This window comes from Myxine glutinosa, chromosome 6 (genome assembly GCF_964187855.1).
Source record: "Myxine glutinosa chromosome 6, kmMyxGlut1.1, whole genome shotgun sequence".
Taxonomy (NCBI): domain Eukaryota; kingdom Metazoa; phylum Chordata; class Myxini; order Myxiniformes; family Myxinidae; genus Myxine; species Myxine glutinosa.
Window position 1 is genome coordinate 132,787,781 of NC_136266.1, and position 18,580 is coordinate 132,806,360.

At 43.7% G+C, this 18,580-nt stretch overlaps 1 protein-coding gene across 2 annotated transcripts in view; it reads left to right on the top strand.

The window, feature by feature from the left end:
* The first annotated feature begins 5,932 nt into the window (after positions 1-5,932).
* LOC137430320 (polypeptide N-acetylgalactosaminyltransferase 12) overlaps positions 5,933-18,580 on the top strand; it is a 170,070-nt gene continuing 157,422 nt past the window's right edge. Inside the window, exon 1 of one of the 2 annotated variants that reach the window (XM_068121104.2) lies at positions 5,933-6,097. The gene's annotated coding sequence lies outside the window, so the exon portion shown is untranslated. The remainder of the gene's footprint in view (positions 6,098-18,580) is intronic. The other variant, XM_068121105.2, reaches the window with a different exon arrangement.

Genomic DNA, 18,580 nt, shown 5'->3' on the forward strand with positions numbered 1-18,580 from the left:
TTTAGGCGTAAAAAAAAAAGTTCGTTTTTTGGAGTTTTTTTTTTATCGCGTGAAAGTGCCTAAGCCTTTTTAAATTAATTGCAGTTATATATAAGTACACATTCGTATAAATAAATACAAAACAATTGCCAAACATTTGAATACAAATAAATCAAACAATTCCGGAAGTGTACAAAGTTGGTAGTACGGCTTCTTCTTCCTGATCGGCATCACACTTAACTCAGAAACGTGATGAACGCCACATTCACCCACCAGCATATATATGAACCCTCTTCCTCCCCTGCCTCCCCCCCTCCCCTCCTTCCCCCCCTTCCCCCTTCCCCCTTCCCCCTTCCCCCTCCCCCCCTCCTCACCTTCCCCCCTTCCCCTCCCCTTCTCCCCCCTCCCCCTCCTCCCCTTCCCCCCCTCCCCTCCCCTTCCCCCCCCCTCCCCTTCACCCCCCTCCGCCCCGCTCCCCTGCCCGGCAGTGGCGGGTACTTCTGCTTCAGTAGTCCACTGGCAGTGCTTCATGCCCCAGGCAAGCCTCTTTTTCTTATTTTGCCATCTGAAGACGGGAAGAAGGTCTTATGGACCGATGAATCCAAATTTGAAATCTTTGGTTCATCATGCAGGATTTTTGTACGCCGTCGAGTAGTCAAAAGGATGGTTCCTCAGTGTGTGACACCAACTGTCAAACATGGAGGAGGAAGCGTGATGGTCTGGGGCTCTTTTGCTGGATCCAGAGTCGGCGACTTGCACAGAGTGACTGGCACCCTGAACCAAAAGGGCTACCACAGTATTTTGCAGCGCCATGCAATACCCACTGGTATACGCCTAGTTGGTCAGGGGTTCATCCTACAGCAAGATAATGACCCTAAAAACACCTCCAGGCTATGTCAAAACTACCTTCGAGGAAAAGAACACGTCGGTAGGCTTCAAATCATGGAATGGCCAGCACAGTCTCCAGACTTAAACCCAATCGAGCTGGGCCAGCACAGTCTCCAGACTTAAACCCAATCGAGCTGGTTTGGGATGAACTGGACAGAAGGGTGAAAGCAAAACAACCTGCAAGTGCAACACATTTGTGGGAACTTCTGCAACAGTGTTGGGAAGAACTTCCCGAACAATATTTGATTTCCATTGTAGAAAGAATGCCACGAGTGTGTTCGGCGGTTATATCTGCAAAATGTGGCTACTTTGCCGAGTCAAAAATTTAAATTCAATTTTCTTGAACAAAATTATTCTATGATTTCTTTTTATCTCCAATTGTTTATTTGTTCTATGCTTAATTTCAGAGTATATTGAGACATTAAACTGCATAAATTTCAATAAAAACTGGAAAAATTGAGGTGTTCTAAAACTTTTGAGCGGTAGTGTAATTTCTACACCACCGCCAGGCTGAACAGTTTACGTTTTCTATCCACTGATAGGCCGGATCTGGAACTTCACCAAAATCGAATCATTTCGTCGGTGACACATACCCAACCTCTCCACCACATTTTGTCCGAAACCGTCCACAAATTTTTGAGATATCCTGTTCACAGACAAATGAAACAAACAGACAGGGCTGAAAACCTAACGTCCATTCACCTTCGCTGGTGCAGTTAACTATATATCAATGAGCAGGTCCTGAACTGATAAAAAACGGGTCCATTCGTTTTTGTACAGAGAAAGGACTCTAAACCCTAAAAGGGTGTACGGGTCTAAACTCTAAAGTTGAAATTGTCTTAGAAGGACTAAAAAAAGTCTAAAGGAGCCTAAATGGTCTCGACTCTAAAGGGTTAAAAGCTTAACATGTCTATAGAGCATAGGGGTTTAAAGGGTCATTAGGGGGGTCTAAAATGTACACTCCAACATTAGTTAGGTCTACACAGTCTAAGGGTCAAAAGTGCAGTATGAAGGATATAAGAGGGTCTATAGGGTCTAAAAAGGGTGTAAAGATCTAAAGGGGTCTAAAGTGCTGAAAGGATCTTAAATAGTATGAACAGTCTAAAAGTTAAAAGCGTCTCCAGGTGTAAGGGGTTTAAAGGGGGCTAAAGGTCTGTGGGGTTTAAAGGGGGTGTTTCAAAATTAGAAAGGGTCTAAAAGAGCCTTACAAGGTCTAAACTCCAAATGCTCTTAAGGGGTCCAAAGGTCTAAAGCTTATGTTCCAATAGTAGTTTGGGTTTAAAGGGTCTAAAGTGGTCTAAATGATGTCAATGTCGAAAGTGCTAACACGCCTAACGGGTGTATATGTGTAAGGGGTTTAAAGGGTCATGATGGGTCGAAAGGTCTATGAGGTCTAAAGGGTACATTCCAAACGTAGTTAGGTCATTGAGACCCGATAGACCCTATAAGGGTCTAAACTCTAAACGCAGGGGTTCTTAACCTTTTACCCTGTCAAGACCCCCCAACAGATTGCCCACGATGTCCCCATACCCCCTTCGCCAGACTGTTGACTGACCAAGGCGCACCCAAGGTGCGCAGAGCTAGGGGGGACTGGAGGCATGTCCCCCTAGAAATTTTTGGATTTCTCGGTGCTCCGTGGTGCATTCTGAGGGGTGTTTTTACTTTAATTGCCTATTTTTGGGGGATGAAAATTGGTAACTTATTACCCAGAAAATGGGCCAAGTTTGGGGATCCGCACCTGATTACCAGTCCCATTAGGTTCCAGTGTGACTTCAAAATATCTCAATAGCTTCGTTTTACATATGGATAATTAGGACCAGAACAGGAAAGAAAATCATTAGGATTTTATCCCAATTTTTTTTTTTTGCTTGTTAACAAAGAAACAAAACAAACTAAACTAAAACATGCAAGTTTTATGCAAGCCGTTTTACTAGTCTAGTGAGATTGTTGCTGCTGTTTTTGTGCAATCAGAATATGGAATCGGGGCACAGTTCATGACAACGCCACTCGCACAACATCGGACACATCAAGTCGATTTCTCCACTTTGTTCAATAATACAGAGAAACCTGTTTCACAGAGATACATAGTTGTGAAGGGAACCAACACATTCATTGCCCTCTTCGCCAAGCTAGGGTAAGCTGCTATCTGCTCACACCAAAACTGCTTAAAATCCAGCCCAGCCTTTCCGAAATCAGCTTTCTTTCTTTGATCTTCTTGGAACTCAATCAAATCATCCTTCACTAAATCATTGTCACTCATCATAGAAATATCAAACGAGAAAGGGTTCTGGATCCAAACGGATTCCGTGCTAAGATCATCAATATCTGAGAAGTAACCCTCAAAATTGGTACTTAGGACTTTCAAATGGTCCTTGACTTCTTGAAGTATTTCCCCAGGCAATGCCTTTTCATCTTCTCCATCAAGAAGGATATCGTCAAGGATTGGAAAGTTCGCCATTTTTTCCGTTCTCATGATAATGAGAACATATGTAAATGTTCTCATTGTCATGTCAATCATGCATTGTAATCGCATGCATACACCCGGGGCGTATAGTTGATTTATTCGAATTTTATTAGAAAATGGAATTTATATTTGTTTGAAATATAATTATACAAATATAATTTGTTTTAAAATACAGACTTGGCATTTAATATGGAATATTCTTTTTTTTCTTGACTTGGGTTTACTTTCTGAACTCGGTATATCAATCTGGTGAGTTTCTTTTACGCTTCGGTGATTTCTTTGCTAAAAGAACCGTCACTGATTGTCTGTCACAGCAAGAAGTTAATAACAGGATTATATCACAGGTGGTGTGACAAAATGTACGGACAGGTACATTTGACGATTGGCTTCACAATTGGGTAGATAAGGGTTGTTGCGTTCTTTATTAGTGGAAAACAACTGCTGCACGTCTACAAAAGTTATTAACGCTTCCCCTGAAGATGGTCCGTCAACTCGACATTGTCAACTCGACAATGCTGTTTGTCATTTAGTGGTGGCTTTACGAAATTCCGGCATGAAACAGCGTGCTATTGCTTGGCAGTATGGCATCACTCAAGGTCAGGTGTCAAAGATCCTGAAACGAAATGCTCAGAGGGGTGTCCCTACTCCAATACCGAGGCCAGGACGTCCCCGCAGATCCACAACGAGGGATGATCGCCAGCTGCACCGGTTAGTCCACAATGGCCGTACCAAGTCAGCTAATCGGCTTAGGGCTGAGTGGCAGCAACTGACAAATGTGCCTGTATCCAGAAGGCTAGTCAACCAACGACTGGTTCAAGCAGGCTATCGTGCCAGGCGTCCCCTGAGAAAGCCACATCTGACCAGACAACACCGCCAGTGCCGATTGCAGTGGGCCAGAGAGCACCGTCAGTGGCAGGCAGGACACTGGAATCACGTGATCTTCAGTGACGAGTCGAGATTTCTGGTCTATCGTCAAGATGGCTGCATCTGAGTGCAGAGACAAGTGCATGAAGCCCACAACGAAGATTGTATAGTGCCTAGAGTCCAAGCTGGAGGTGGTGGGGTGACCGTTTGGGCTGCTTTTCATGCAGGGGGAAAAACTGACCTGGTTGTTCTGAATGGAAACCTGAACCAGTTCAAGCACAGGGCCATTCTGGAAGAAACATTGCTTCCATTTGTTCGTGCAGCCTTTCGAGGAAACTTTGTCTTCCAAGATGACAATGCATGGCCTCATCGTGCTCGCATGATCCAACACTTTCTTGCTGATCGTGGTGTAGAGCATATGGAGTGGCCTGCCATGTCCCCGGATATGAATCCGATAGAGAACTTGTGGGCAGAATTAACGCATCAAATCGACCACTTGGACCAGCAGCCTGCCTCTGTGCGTGAATTGCAGCAGGCTATTGTAACTGCATGGCAAGCGATTCCTGTCCAAACCTTGGCAAATCTCGTGAACAGCATGCCTCAACGTGTACGTGCTCTCCTGAATGCTCGTGGGGGTTACGCGAAGTACTGAACTGTAATTTTACTGTCCCTAATCCCAGTCGTAATTTAACTTTTGTTTTTGTTAAAAAAATTTTTGGCTAATGTGCAAAATAAGGAGATACTTCTGGAAAACGCACAGAAGTTTAACACAGTACTGTCCATGAATTGAGTTCGATATCAGTTTACATCACTTTCAAGGATCAATTTATTTGTTTTGAAATGTCAAATGTGGTTTTTGTTTCTTTTAAAGGTCACATTAACAAAATCTGGAATAATTTCAACATAATTCCAATGAACTTTTGGTTGTAAGTCATCTTGAAAAGTAAGTTCACCCCCACAAAAAAAATATTCCATATTAAATGCCAAGTCTGTATATATTTCTATTTAAATATATATTTGTTATATATTTAAAGTTGATAGTTCATTGAATTTATTACAATTTATTATTATTATTTATTACGAGTCCCATACCCCCAGGTTAAGAACCCCAGCTCTAAAGGATGTAAATGGCTAAAGGGTCAAGGTGTCTAACGAGTCTTGAGGGTCTAAAGTGTTGAAGGGGTTTAATGGGGTCTCAATGGTCTTAAGGGGTCTTATCTTAAGGGGTCTTAAAGGGTCTATTGGGTCAAAAGGTACATTCCAATAGTAGTTGGGGTCTAAATGTCTAATAGCTTGATCAAATCAAATCTTTCCTTGATCAGTCGAAATGTACTGCCCTGATGTACAGGAATCTCACCTGGATGACGGCATGAGTGACGTATTATTCTAAGAGTTTAATCTGAAGTGCACGTGGCGTGTTCGAGTGACGTGGACTTGTTCAAGGTGGGAACGTCTGAGTCGATTCATTTATTACGTACAATCCCGTCGTACAGGTTCACTGCACAGGTGTACAGTCATTAAACAGCCAACGGCCATTGTCGGGATTTCTTTGGGTTTAATCGTAAATCGGTGTTGACTCAGGTTAAGCTGATGTTTTGGGCGTTAAGATTTCGTCATTAAGTCGTCAAGTTAAGTTAAGTAAGGGCGTCAGTTAAGACTGTAATGTTCAAAGCAATGGCGGGCGCCCCTAGCGCGCTTACGTGCGCCCTCCGGGCTGCGCCGATGCCACATGGCACTTCGTACCCGGAACCGGGCACGGGAAGCGATCGTTGCGTGCGTTGTACGTGTTGCGTGTCCGGCCGGGAGGTACGAACAGCACGGAGGGTAACTTGTCACGAGTGCTCCATCGTGCAGTGGAACTCTCGCTGTGTTTGTTCATCTGTCCCCGCACTTGTTCGTTCAGTACGTACACTACATTACACTACGATGGGTGTTGTACGAGTTGGTGTCCATTGAACTTGCATTGTGTGCTGCCTTTGCCTTACTAATGCTGGCTGTGTTCCCAATCGGAGTATAAGATGTGTAAGCCGTAAACTGCATTCAATAAACCCTATGGCTGTATAACAAGTGATTGTGTGGGAGCATCAGGAAGAGTGTGAAAAGTGAGATGATTTGAAGTAGGGGCCTGTTTAGTCGTTTGAGGATGTGTGGTGTGCATTGATTATGTTGGGCGTGTATGGACTATGGTGTGCATTGATTTTGTAGGGGGTGTATGGACTATGGTGTGCATTGATTATGTAGGGGGTGTATGGACTATGGTGTGCATTGATTATGTAGGGGGTGTATGGACTATGGTGTGCATTGATTATGTAGGGGGTGTATGGACTATGGTGTGCATTGATTATGTAGGGGGTGTATGGACTATGGTGTGCATTGATTATGTAGGGGGTGTATGGACTATGGTGTGCATTGATTATGTAGGGGGTGTATGGACTATGGTGTGCATTGATTATGTAGGGGGTGTATGGACTATGGTGTGCATTGATTATGTAGGGAGTGTATGGACTATGGTGTGCATTGATTATGTAGGGAGTGTATGGACTATGGTGTGCATTGATTATGTAGGGGGTGTATGGACTATGGTGTGCATTGATTATGTAGGGGGTGTATGGACTATGGTGTGCATTGATTATGTAGGGAGTGTATGGACTATGGTGTGCATTGATTATGTAGGGGGTGTATGGACTATGGTGTGCATTGATTTATGTAGGGAGTGTATGGACTATGGTGTGCATTGATTATGTAGGGGGTGTATGGACTATAGTGTGCATTGATTATGTAGGGGGTGTATGGACTATGGTGTGCATTGATTATGTAGGGGGTGTATGGACTATGGTGTGCATTGATTATGTAGGGGGTGTATGGACTATGGTGTGCATTGATTATGTAGGGGGTGTATGGACTATGGTGTGCATTGATTATGTAGGGGGTGTATGGACTATGGTGTGCATTGATTATGTAGGGGGTGTATGGACTATGGTGTGCATTGATTATGTAGGGAGTGTATGGACTATGGTGTGCATTGATTATGTAGGGGGTGTATGGACTATGGTGTGCATTGATTATGTAGGGGGTGTATGGACTATGGTGTGCATTGATTATGTAGGGGGTGTATGGACTATGGTGTGCATTGATTATGTAGGGGGTGTATGGACTATGGTGTGCATTGATTATGTAGGGGGTGTATGGACTATGGTGTGCATTGATTATGTAGGGGGTGTATGGACTATGGTGTGCATTGAATATGTAGGGGGTGTATGGACTATGGTGTGCATTGATTAATGTAGGGGGTGTATGGACTATGGTGTGCATTGATTATGTAGGGGGTGTATGGACTATGGTGTGCATTGATTATGTAGGGGGTGTATGGACTATGGTGTGCATTGATTATGTAGGGGGTGTATGGACTATGGTGTGCATTGATTATGTAGGGGGTGTATGGACTATGGTGTGCATTGATTATGTAGGGGGTGTATGGACTATGGTGTGCATTGATTATGTAGGGGGTGTATGGACTATGGTGTGCATTGATTAATGTAGGGGGTGTATGGACTATGGTGTGCATTGATTATGTAGGGGTGTATGGACTATGGTGTGCATTGATTATGTAGGGAGTGTATGGACTATGGTGTGCATTGATTATGTAGGGGGTGTATGGACTATGGTGTGCATTGATTATGTAGGGGGTGTACGGACTATGGTGTGCATTGATTATGTAGGGAGTGTATGGACTATGGTGTGCATTGATTATGTTGGGCGTGTATGGACTATGGTGTGCATTGATTATGTAGGGGGTGTATGGACTATGGTGTGCATTGATTATGTAGGGAGTGTATGGACTATGGTGTGCATTGATTTTGTAGGGAGTGTATGGACTATGGTGTGCATTGATTATGTAGGGGGTGTATGGACCATAGTGTGCAATGAGTATGTAGGGAGTGTATGGACTATGGTGTGCATTGATTATTTAGGGGGTGTATAGAGTATGGTGTGCAATGAGTATGTTCGGGGTGTATAGAGTATGGTGTGCAATGAGTATGTTGGGGTTTTATAGAGTATGGTGTGCAATGAGTATGTTGGGGTTGTATAGAGTATGGTGTGCAATGAGTATGTTGGTGTATAGAGTATGGTGTGCATTGAGTATGTTGGGGCTGTATAGAGTGTGGTGTGCATTGAGTTTGTTGGGGTTGCACGGACTGGTGTGCATAGAGTATGTTTGGGGTGTATGGACTATGGTGTGCATCGAGTATGTTTGGGGTGTATGGACTATGGTGTGCATCGAGTATCTTTGGGGGTGTATGGATTATGGGGTGTATGGACTATGGTGTGCATTGATTATGTTGGGGGTGTATTGATTATGGTGTGCATTGATTATGTTGGGGGTGTATGGATTATGGTGTGCCTTGATTATGTTGGGGGTGTATGGACTATGGTGTGCATTGATTTTGTTGGGAGTGTATGGATTATGGTGTGCCTTGATTATGTTGGGGGTGTATGGATTATGGTGTGCATTGATTTTGTTGGGAGTGTATGGATTATGGTGTACAATAAGTATGTTGGGGGTGTATAGAGTATGGTGTGCATTGAGTATGTTGGGGGTGTATGGACTGGTGTGCATTGAATATGTTGGGGGTGTATGGATTATGGTGTGCATTGAATATGTTGGGGGTGTATTGACTGGTGTGCATAGAGTATGTTTGGGGTGTATGGATTGGTGTGCATAGAGTATGGGGTGTATGGACTATGGTGTGCATTGAGTATGTTGGGGTTGTATCGAGTATGGTGTGCATTGAATATGTTGGGGGTGTATTGACTGGTGTGCATAGAGTATGTTTGGGGTGTATGGATTGGTGTGCATAGAGTATGGGGTGTATGGACTATGGTGTGCATTGAGTATGTTGGGGCTGTATAGAGTATGGTGTGCATTGAATATGTTGGGGGTGTATTGACTGATGTGCATAGAGTATGTTTGGGGTGTATGGACTGGTGTGCATAAGAGTATGTTTGGGGTGTATGGACTGGTGTGCATAGAGTATGGGGTGTATGGACTATGGTGTGCATTGAGTATGTTTGGGTTTTATGAACTATGGTGTGCATTGACTATGTTGGTGTATGGACGATGGTGTGCATTCAATAAGTTGGGGGGGATGGTTGGGTGTGTATTGAATAGGTTTGGGAGTATCTATGGTGTGCGTTCAGTAGATTTGGGGTGTCAGTGTAGGGTGTGCACCGAGAAGTTTGGGGGCATATGGTGTGCATCAAGTTGTGGAGAGTGTGCACTGAGTAGTGAAGTGGGCAACGAATACTGTGCATGCTCGTGCCGAGTAGTGAAGACAAAGAGTGTACACTGTGTGCACTGATTGATGAAGACTGTATGGTGTGCACTGGCCAATCCAAGAAGGGTGTGGTTTCTGGCTTGTCATACGCTGCCTGCAGCAAATTGTATGAGAACCTTGAATTCGTGATTCGTTGCATGGTTTGTGGGGTGGATATGGAGAACTGTGTTGTTTTGACTTTATTTTCTGTCCATGCTCATTGCTGACACAGGCAGAAACTTCTGTTGAAAAAAAATGAACCAAACCTGCTGCATGATCGTCCAAAAAAATCTTAAAAACCCCCCCAAAAATCGACCTATGTCTCTTGATTGCTCTCTGGTTACTAATCTTTTCAAGAGCTAAACTCGTCCAGCTGGATTAAAAATAGTGTTTGGAAAATGTGCCAGTCTACCTGAACAATACCTTTCAAATATGATGGACTAGCATCTATGAGATGATTATGATTCTTTAATGGACACAATTATTCCCACCTGGTGGTGTGGGTTGGGGGAAGGTTTTTCGTCCAAGTCTTTCACGAACCGGCTGCCCTGCCCTGATGTTTGACTAAGTCTGTTAGATCAGGCATTAGGAATTTGTTCAGGGTGCCTGTGATAACTCGCCTACACTTGTCGAAGGGCACTAGGCTCTTTAAGGTCCACCAACTAATGCTTGCAGATAGAACACCCAGTTTAACGTCCATCCGAGGGACAGTGCATACACTGTGTGTAATATAATTACTCGTACTTGTGATGTCCCCAACTATAATCACTTATGATTCCTCGCCCAACATGTGAAATACAAGGATGACAGTTTATAACTGGGTCGGGAATCAAATCCAGATTGGACGGTTCAGAGGTGAGTGATACAACTATGACATCTTATAAATAAATAAAAAATTAAAAAAAAAACTTGCCAATCTGATAAATGACCTTGAATCTAGATACATTCATTTAAACAAGTAGATATCTGCGATCAGCTGTGACTTATCCTTGGTCCGCAATCCAATGATGGCATATTTTGTTCGGACCATATTTGACCTTGACCTTCAACATTTAGGGATATAGTGTAGATTAAGAAAATGTGTCCCCCATCTACAGTCTATCCAGAAAACTCAACATCATGAAAACTGGAGGAAAAGTGTTCAAGTTGTAATCAAAAAGGTGTTTTTGGGGAATTGGGTCACAATCTGAAAAAGTAGGTCAAGGGCACAAATCAAATATCAGGTGCACAACTTCAGTGCAGGTCTACTATTATGATGCAAAAACATCTTGGAAGGCCAAGCCGTCTTGGAGATTCGACATTGGCAAAATTGAGCGATGCCAAAAAAACCGATATTTTTTTTCAGACTGCCCTGTGATCTTGACCTTTAACCCCAAGGGGTATGATGTAAGTTAAGCATAAATGTGACTTGCTCTAGACTACCTAGTGAGGGCAATTTAGTTCCGATTGGACAAACCCAATTAATTTGTGGTGAAAATGTTAAAATGTCTAATTGGGGCATGACCTTAAAATTAGGTCAAGGTCAAAACGTGGGGCATGACCTTAAAATTAGGTCAAGGTCAAAAAAAGTTGTCAACCCCGTATACCTTTTCCCCCATTATTGATGCCAAATTTCATATCGAAAGTCTCAGCCGGCTCCGAGATACAGCTCGGACATTGGCAGAAAAAAAGTGAGGAAAACCTAAATGGTGGTTTAGTACTCCAAGGGATGTGAAACCTTGACCTTTAACCATGAGGGGTATTATGTAAATTAGTTAAAATGTGGCATGCCATAGGCTATCTAGAGGTTAATTTCGATCTGATCAGACAGACTTTTGTCAAATGTTGATGAAAAAGGTTGTATGTAATTGGGTCATGACCTTAAAATTAGCTTAAGGTCAAAAAATAGGTCAAATCCACACATACTTTATATTCACATTATTGATGCAAAATGTCTTTCCGAAAGTCCAAGCCGGCTCAAAGAAACAACCTAGAAATTGATATAGTTTGGGAGTGCAGGAAAAAAATTAAGTTTCTTTTTAAATGGTGGTTTAGTACTCCTGGGAGAAGGAGTGAGAGGAGGGGGTCAAAGTGAATATGTGGTACGATTAAAAATTGGGGGCACCAATTGTAGAAGCAAACTCTACAACAGCAATAAGGATTCCCCTAAGCTATCGGGGGAGGCTTAATTACTAAACTTACCTCAAAGTTTTGTCCACCATCTTGAAGAAGTCTTTGTCGTTCCCAATATTACAAAGGGGCAAGTCCAAAATTCCTGTGGTTATGCTGTCATCTCTAATTGATCCTTATCCTCGTTCTGATCTTTTGACTCCTCCATCATTATGGAGTGAATGGTCCATTTCTGCTTTACACCACAGGCTGAATAACATCATCGATGATGAACTTCCTCGAGATTCGTGTTAGGTTTGTTCTTTTACTCCTCAACTGCGTGCTGGAAACTGGACACACTTTTGTGAAACGGTCCGCTCCAGGTGGAGGCAAGTTATTGTCAGCTGCAAACTGGCGGAACAGAACTTCTGCTGTTGTGGCTGCTTCACTGATGTGAATTGGTTCTGCTTTCTTTGTGAAAATAACTAGTAATAAGTGTCCACAACCATCCTTGACCATATGTTGTGGAACGTCGGCCGAGGCCCTTCTTTATATATTTTTTTCCCGCACTTACTTTTCACCTTTATTGTCCCCCGTCGCACCGCGGAGCGAAAGGGGGACTATGGTTTGTGCATGCGAACGTGCGTGTGTGCGTCCGTGCGTGCGTAAGCGAAGGACCGAATTTTAATTTGGTGTTTGTGCAACACACGTCAAAATCCAAGATGGCCGCCGCCATGTATGTCTGACACCATGTATGTCTGAACCTTGTGAGTGAAATATCTTGAAAAATAAGCGAAGTACTAACTTCTAATCTGGTGTGTGGGTGTATCTAGGCATACGGAAGAACGCTATTGAAAATTGGGTCGCCACGTCAAAATCCAAGATGGCCGCCACCATATATATTTCTGAACCTTGTGAGCGAAATATCGTGAAAAATAAACGAACTACTAACATCTAATCTAGTGTGTGGGTGTATCTACGCATAAGGAAGAACGTTATTGAAATTTGGGTCACCACGTCAAAATCCAAGATGGCCACCGCCATGTATGTCTGAACCTTGTGAGCGGAATATCTTGAAAAACAAGCATTCTGAGTATTGCGCTGCAATACATGTCCCCTACCAAAGTTCAAAGTGCCATAACTTTGTCAAAAATGATCGAATATGCAAATTTATGCACGGTTGGTGCTGGTTTTCAAACTTGATCTGAGGTATGCTGAGACACGTGTGTCACGCCTCGCCTCGTTGATAAGCCCGCAAGGTCGCTCCGTGCAGCAGCCTGCACGTATTGCACTGTGTGAATTATATAAATGATTACCAACTCACGGTCTGAGGCACTAGCGATTCAAGAGATATCCATTAAAAAAAAAAAAAATTTCGTTTAATTAACGATATCTGCCAAACCACGTGCCCTATCGCAAATTCCAAAAGGACATTTTAGTAGACTGACATGCTGAACAGATTTGTGAAGTTTCCCCTCTATTGGATCAAAAATTAGGGAGGGGCTCGGTTTTAAAGGTTCATGCTTAAAAACGTCATAACTCTGAAACCATGTGACGCATGACGTCATGCTCACTGACTTTTTTGTTCGTCATGGGTGTGCGATTCTGCCTGCAAAGTTTGGCCTCAATCTGTTCAGCCTTTGCAGGGAAAAAGGGGTTTTTGTGTTTTCCCGAAAAACAATATGGCGACCGAACGACGTGACCTGTGACGTCATAATTACCATTAAAATATTCTACAGACCGAGTCCATCATAAGGTGAAAATTTTTATCTCAATCGGTCCTATTATTGCAGAGAAATTGGTTTTTAAAGGAAATTAAAACTTAAAATGGCACTGAGTTAAGGATCATCAGAATTATCAGAATTACCAAAGTTCAAAGTGCCATAACTTTGTTAAAAATGATCGAAACGTCGTGAAGTTCGAACTTGATCTGTAACTTATGATGAGGAAACCATGTGCCAAGTTTGAAATCATTAGCATTAAGCGTTTAGAAAAAGAGTCCGGAAAGCTGTTCTTTGCGTGACGGACTGACGGACGGAGGGACGGAGTGCAAACCTATAGTCCCCTCCGGTGTACACCGGTAGGGGACTAATAAGCGAAGTACCAACTTCTAATCTGGTGTGTGGGTGTATCCAGGCATAAGGAAGAACGATATTGAAAATTTGGTCGCCACGTCAAAATCCAAGATGGCCGCCGCCATGTATATGTCTGAACCTTGTGAGCGAAATATCTTGGAAAAATAAACGAACTACTAACTTCTAATCTGGTGTGTGGGTGTATCTACGCATAAGGGAGAAGGCTATTGAAAATTGGGTCGCCACATCAAAATCCAAGATGGCCGCCTTGCGTCTTCCACTTTGTCAACTCACGTCACTTCAACGACGGGGGACCTAGGCGTAACGCTTGTTCGCTTTGAAATTGGTTTTATCCACAAGCACTTGAGCAAATGACACGAAACTTTCAACATAGGAGCGCCTCCACATGGAGAATTATTTAAACAAAGTAACATGATGATTGGATGGAAAATGCAGCTGGCGTTCCAAAAAGTGTGTTATTTGTAGGAATGTGCTGGGTGTTTCACGTATCAGGAATAAACGACCTTGACTTCGCTGATTGGGGGAAATTGAACGGACTCTACTGACACTGAAATGTCACAGTAAGTACTTTTCTTCCATTCTCCATTTGCTCTCGCTTGCACATCTTCTTTGTTCCTCCTTCTTATTCGTCCCCTACCGGTGTACACCGGAGGGGACTATAGGTTTACACTCCGTCCCTCCGTCCGTCACGCAAAGAACAGTTTTCCGGACTTTTTTTTCTAAACGCTTAATGCTAATGATTTCAAACTTGGTGCATGGTTTCCTTATGATAAGTTACAGATCAAGTTCGAACTTCACGACGTTTCGATCATTTTTAACAAGGTTATGGCACTTTAAACTTTGGTAATTCTGATGATCCTTAACTTAGTGCCATTTAAAGTTTTAATTTCCTTTAAAAACCAATTTCTCTGCAATAATAGGACCGATTAAGATAAAATTTTCACCGTAGGGGGGACTCGGTCTGTATAATAATTTAATGGTAATTATGACGTCACAGGTCACGTGGTTCGGCCGCCATATTGTTTTTCATGAAAACACGAAAACTCCTTTTTCTCTGCAACGGCTGAACATATCGAGGCCAAACTTTGCAGGCTGAATCGCATACCCATGACGAACAAAAAAGTCAGCGAGAATGACGTCATGTATCACATGGTTTCAGAGTTATGACGTTTTTAAGCATGAACCTTTAAAACCAAGCTCCTCCCTCATTTTTGATCCAATCGAAGGGAAACTTCACAGATCTGTTCAGCACTAAAATGTCCTTTTGGAATTTGCGATAGGGCACGTGGTTTGGCAGATATCGTTAATTAAACGAAAATATTTTTTAAAAATGGATATCTCTTGAATCGCTAGTACCTCAGACCGTGAACAACAACAACAACAACAACAACATGCATTTTAAGGCCATGTTCCCTGCTAGAGCGGGGGTTAGCCTTGCGGTCCCCATGACAATCTTCTCCATTTTGCCCTATTTTCTGCATCTCTCCTTGTTAACCCCCTTGCCCGCATTTCTTCTTCCACCATCTTTAGCCAAGTCTTTCTCGGTCTTCCCCGTCCTCTACTTCCTTCTACATTAACTTCCATCACTCTTCTCAACCAGTCACTTTCATCCTTCCTCAATACATGACCAAACCATCTCAACCTGTTCCTCTTCACAGCATCAATCACAGGCAATATTCCCACCATCTTTCGCAATTCATCATTTGTCTTCCTCTCTCTCAACGATACTCCACACATCCATCGAACCATTCACATTTCCACCCTTTCCAGCCTTCGTTGCTGCTCTACGTTCATTACCCATGTCTCGCTCCCATAAATCATAACACTTCTCACACATGCAGCATACACCTTTCCCTTCAGCTTCAGCGACACTCTCCTCCTCATCAGCACGCCACTCAGTTCCCGAAACTTCTTCCATGCACATCTCACTCGAGCAACCGTTGCCGAGTCTGATCCACCTTCTCCATTCAGCATGTCTCCGAGGTAGCAAAATGTTTTCACACCTTCCAGCTTCACGCCGTCTCCAAGATCCAACTCAACATTTCCTCCATCTGCAGCTCCCTCTGTGCACACCTTACATTTGAATGTAGCTGCCACACTGGTTAGTGACCCTCTCAGACCACTACATTTTTGATGAACCCACTCAGCACACATTGTACATTGAATGGAGTTCACTCCGACACCCTTCCTGCACACAGCACACGGCCACTTCCCAGTTCTTTCCACCTCACCACATGCTTTACCACTTGCCATCACCTTTGTCTTTCTGATATTCACCTTCAGACCTTTTGTCTCCATACATTCCTTCCACTTGTTCATCTTTTCCTTCAGTCCATCCATACTTTCCGCAATCAACACCAGATCATCTGCATGCAACAACTCCCACGGTAAACCCTCCTTTACGGTCTGAGCCAGCACCTCCATCACAGCTACAAATAGTAGTGGACTTAGTACCGACCCCTGATGCACTCCCACCTTCACCTCAAACTCACCACTGGTCCCGTCCTTCGTCCTTACAGCTGTGCGTGCTCTTTTGTACCTTGCCATCACTACTCTGATCAACCATTCCTCCACTCCTAACTTCCTCAATGCCCATGTCAATACTTTGCGTGGAACCCTATCGAATGCTTTCTCCAGATCAACAAACCCAAAAAACAACTTCTTCCTCTTATCCATGTACTTCTCCTGCAACTGCCTCACAATGAAAAGCGCATCTGTCGTTCCTCTTCCTGGCATAAATCCAAACTGCATTTCGTCGATCTTCACTTTCTTCCTTATCCTCCTCTCCAACACCCTTTCCAATACCTTCATTCCATGCTCCAATAACTTTATTGCTCGGTACGAGCCACACTCCAGAGGGTCACCTTTCCCCTTGTATAGAGGGACGAGGGTACTCAGTTCCCAATCCACTGGAATGCGGCCTTCTTTCACCACCAGATTACAGATCTCTGTCATTCTCTTCACGCCCCAACTTCCTGCTGCCTTCAACATATCTCCCACAACTCCCGTCGGCCCTCCCGCTTTTCCACTCTTCATTGCTTTTATCGCTTCCTCAACTTCCTTCTCAGTTATCTTCTCTGCCGGTCCTAAAACTGGGTTACTCTCTATGTTGCCATCCCATTCATTCTCTGTATTCAACAGCATTTCCATATATCTTTTCTATCTTCCTTTAATTCCATCTGGGTCGACAACGATTTGTCCCACTTCATCCTTCAAGCAACTCACCCCCATCACATCATACCTCTCTTTCGCTATGTGCTTTGCAATCCTGAATACTGCTTTCTGACCCTCTTCCGAATCCAAGCGTTCTCCGACCATTTTCCTACATGCCTCCTGCGCCTTTGCTACCTCTTTCTTTGCAGCCTTCCTGGCTGCCTTATAACTTTCATGCTCTGCTGTTTCTGCTCCCGTACCCTTCGCCTTCTGCCACTCTTTGAACTTCTTCCTCTTCTCGTCAATCCTCTTTCCAACCTCAACATCCCACCACCATGTTTCCGAGTGCCTCGGTGGTCCTTTTGTCCATCCACATACCTCACCAACGGCTCCCAACAGACTAGCTTTCATTGACATCCAACCACTTTCAAGCTCAACCACATCATCCTCTACCCTACTCAACCTCTCTTTTAATGCCTCCCTTACTGTCACCTCTTTCAACCTCCACACCTTCATTCTCGGTTGGTACTTCACCCGCCGAGCTCTCCTCGCACCTTTCACCCTTATGTCGCAGACAACCAAGTGGTGCTGTGAAACAGCCTCCTCCCCCGGGATCACCTTTGTGTCCCGGAGGTGCCCCCTATCTCGCCGACGCACCATCAGGTAGTCAACGGTTGTCGTCGACCCACCTGACGTGTATGTAACAAGCTTATTGTCCTCTTTCTGGAACTGAGTATTACAAATTAACAAATCAGCTCCATCAGCAAACTCCAAAATCCTTTCACCTTCTCCATTTCTCACACCATATCCGTAACCCCCATGAACTCCCTCAAAACCATCCATACTCCTTCCCACATGTCCATTCAGGTCTCCTCCCACCACAACAACTTCCTCAGACCGTGAGTTGGTAATTATATAATTCACACAGTGCAATATGTGCAGGCTGCTCCACGGAGCGACCTTGCAGGCTTATCAACGAGGCGAGGCGTGACACACGTGTCTCGGCATACCTCAGATCAAGTTTGAAAACCAGCATCAACCGTGCATAAATTTGCATATTCGATCATTTTTGACAAAGTTATGGCACTTTGAACTTTGGTAGGGGACATATATTGCAGCGCAATACTCAGAATGCTTGTTTGACATGGGTTCCAGTGAGTGAATGTGCACGGGTGAAGTCTCACAAACAAATCAAGTCTGATGAGAGAAATCCAGGAAAATCTGTGACATGCCTTGGAAACCTCAATAAACATGAACACCCTGACGTTTCACATGTCATCCGTGTGATCTGGCGCCGATGCTCATTTCGTCTCTTCATCAAAAGGAAGAATTTTACTGGATTATAAACCTAAATGGAGGCTAAGCAAATATAACTAGAAACTAGAAAGATTGAAGACCCTCACCAGGACTTTTGTGTGGTGTTTACGTAGTTTTATTGTGCATCTTTTATATACGTAATCGCATTCTAATTGGACTGCACCTACTTGATGGAGGTCATTGTCATCATGAGATATCTTCAGTTCACTGCTGGACGAAGGCCTTGGCATGTTGACGCCATGTTGCTCTGTCTCTTGCTTTGTTGTTCCAATGGACTCTTCCCCAATATTTGTCGATTTCATCCATCCATCTTATGCATGCCTTTCCTCTGTTCCTGTTCTCCATCCCTCCATCCTTTCCCTGTTCCTGTTCTCCATCCCTCCATCCTTCCTCTGTTGCCGTTCTACATCCCTCCA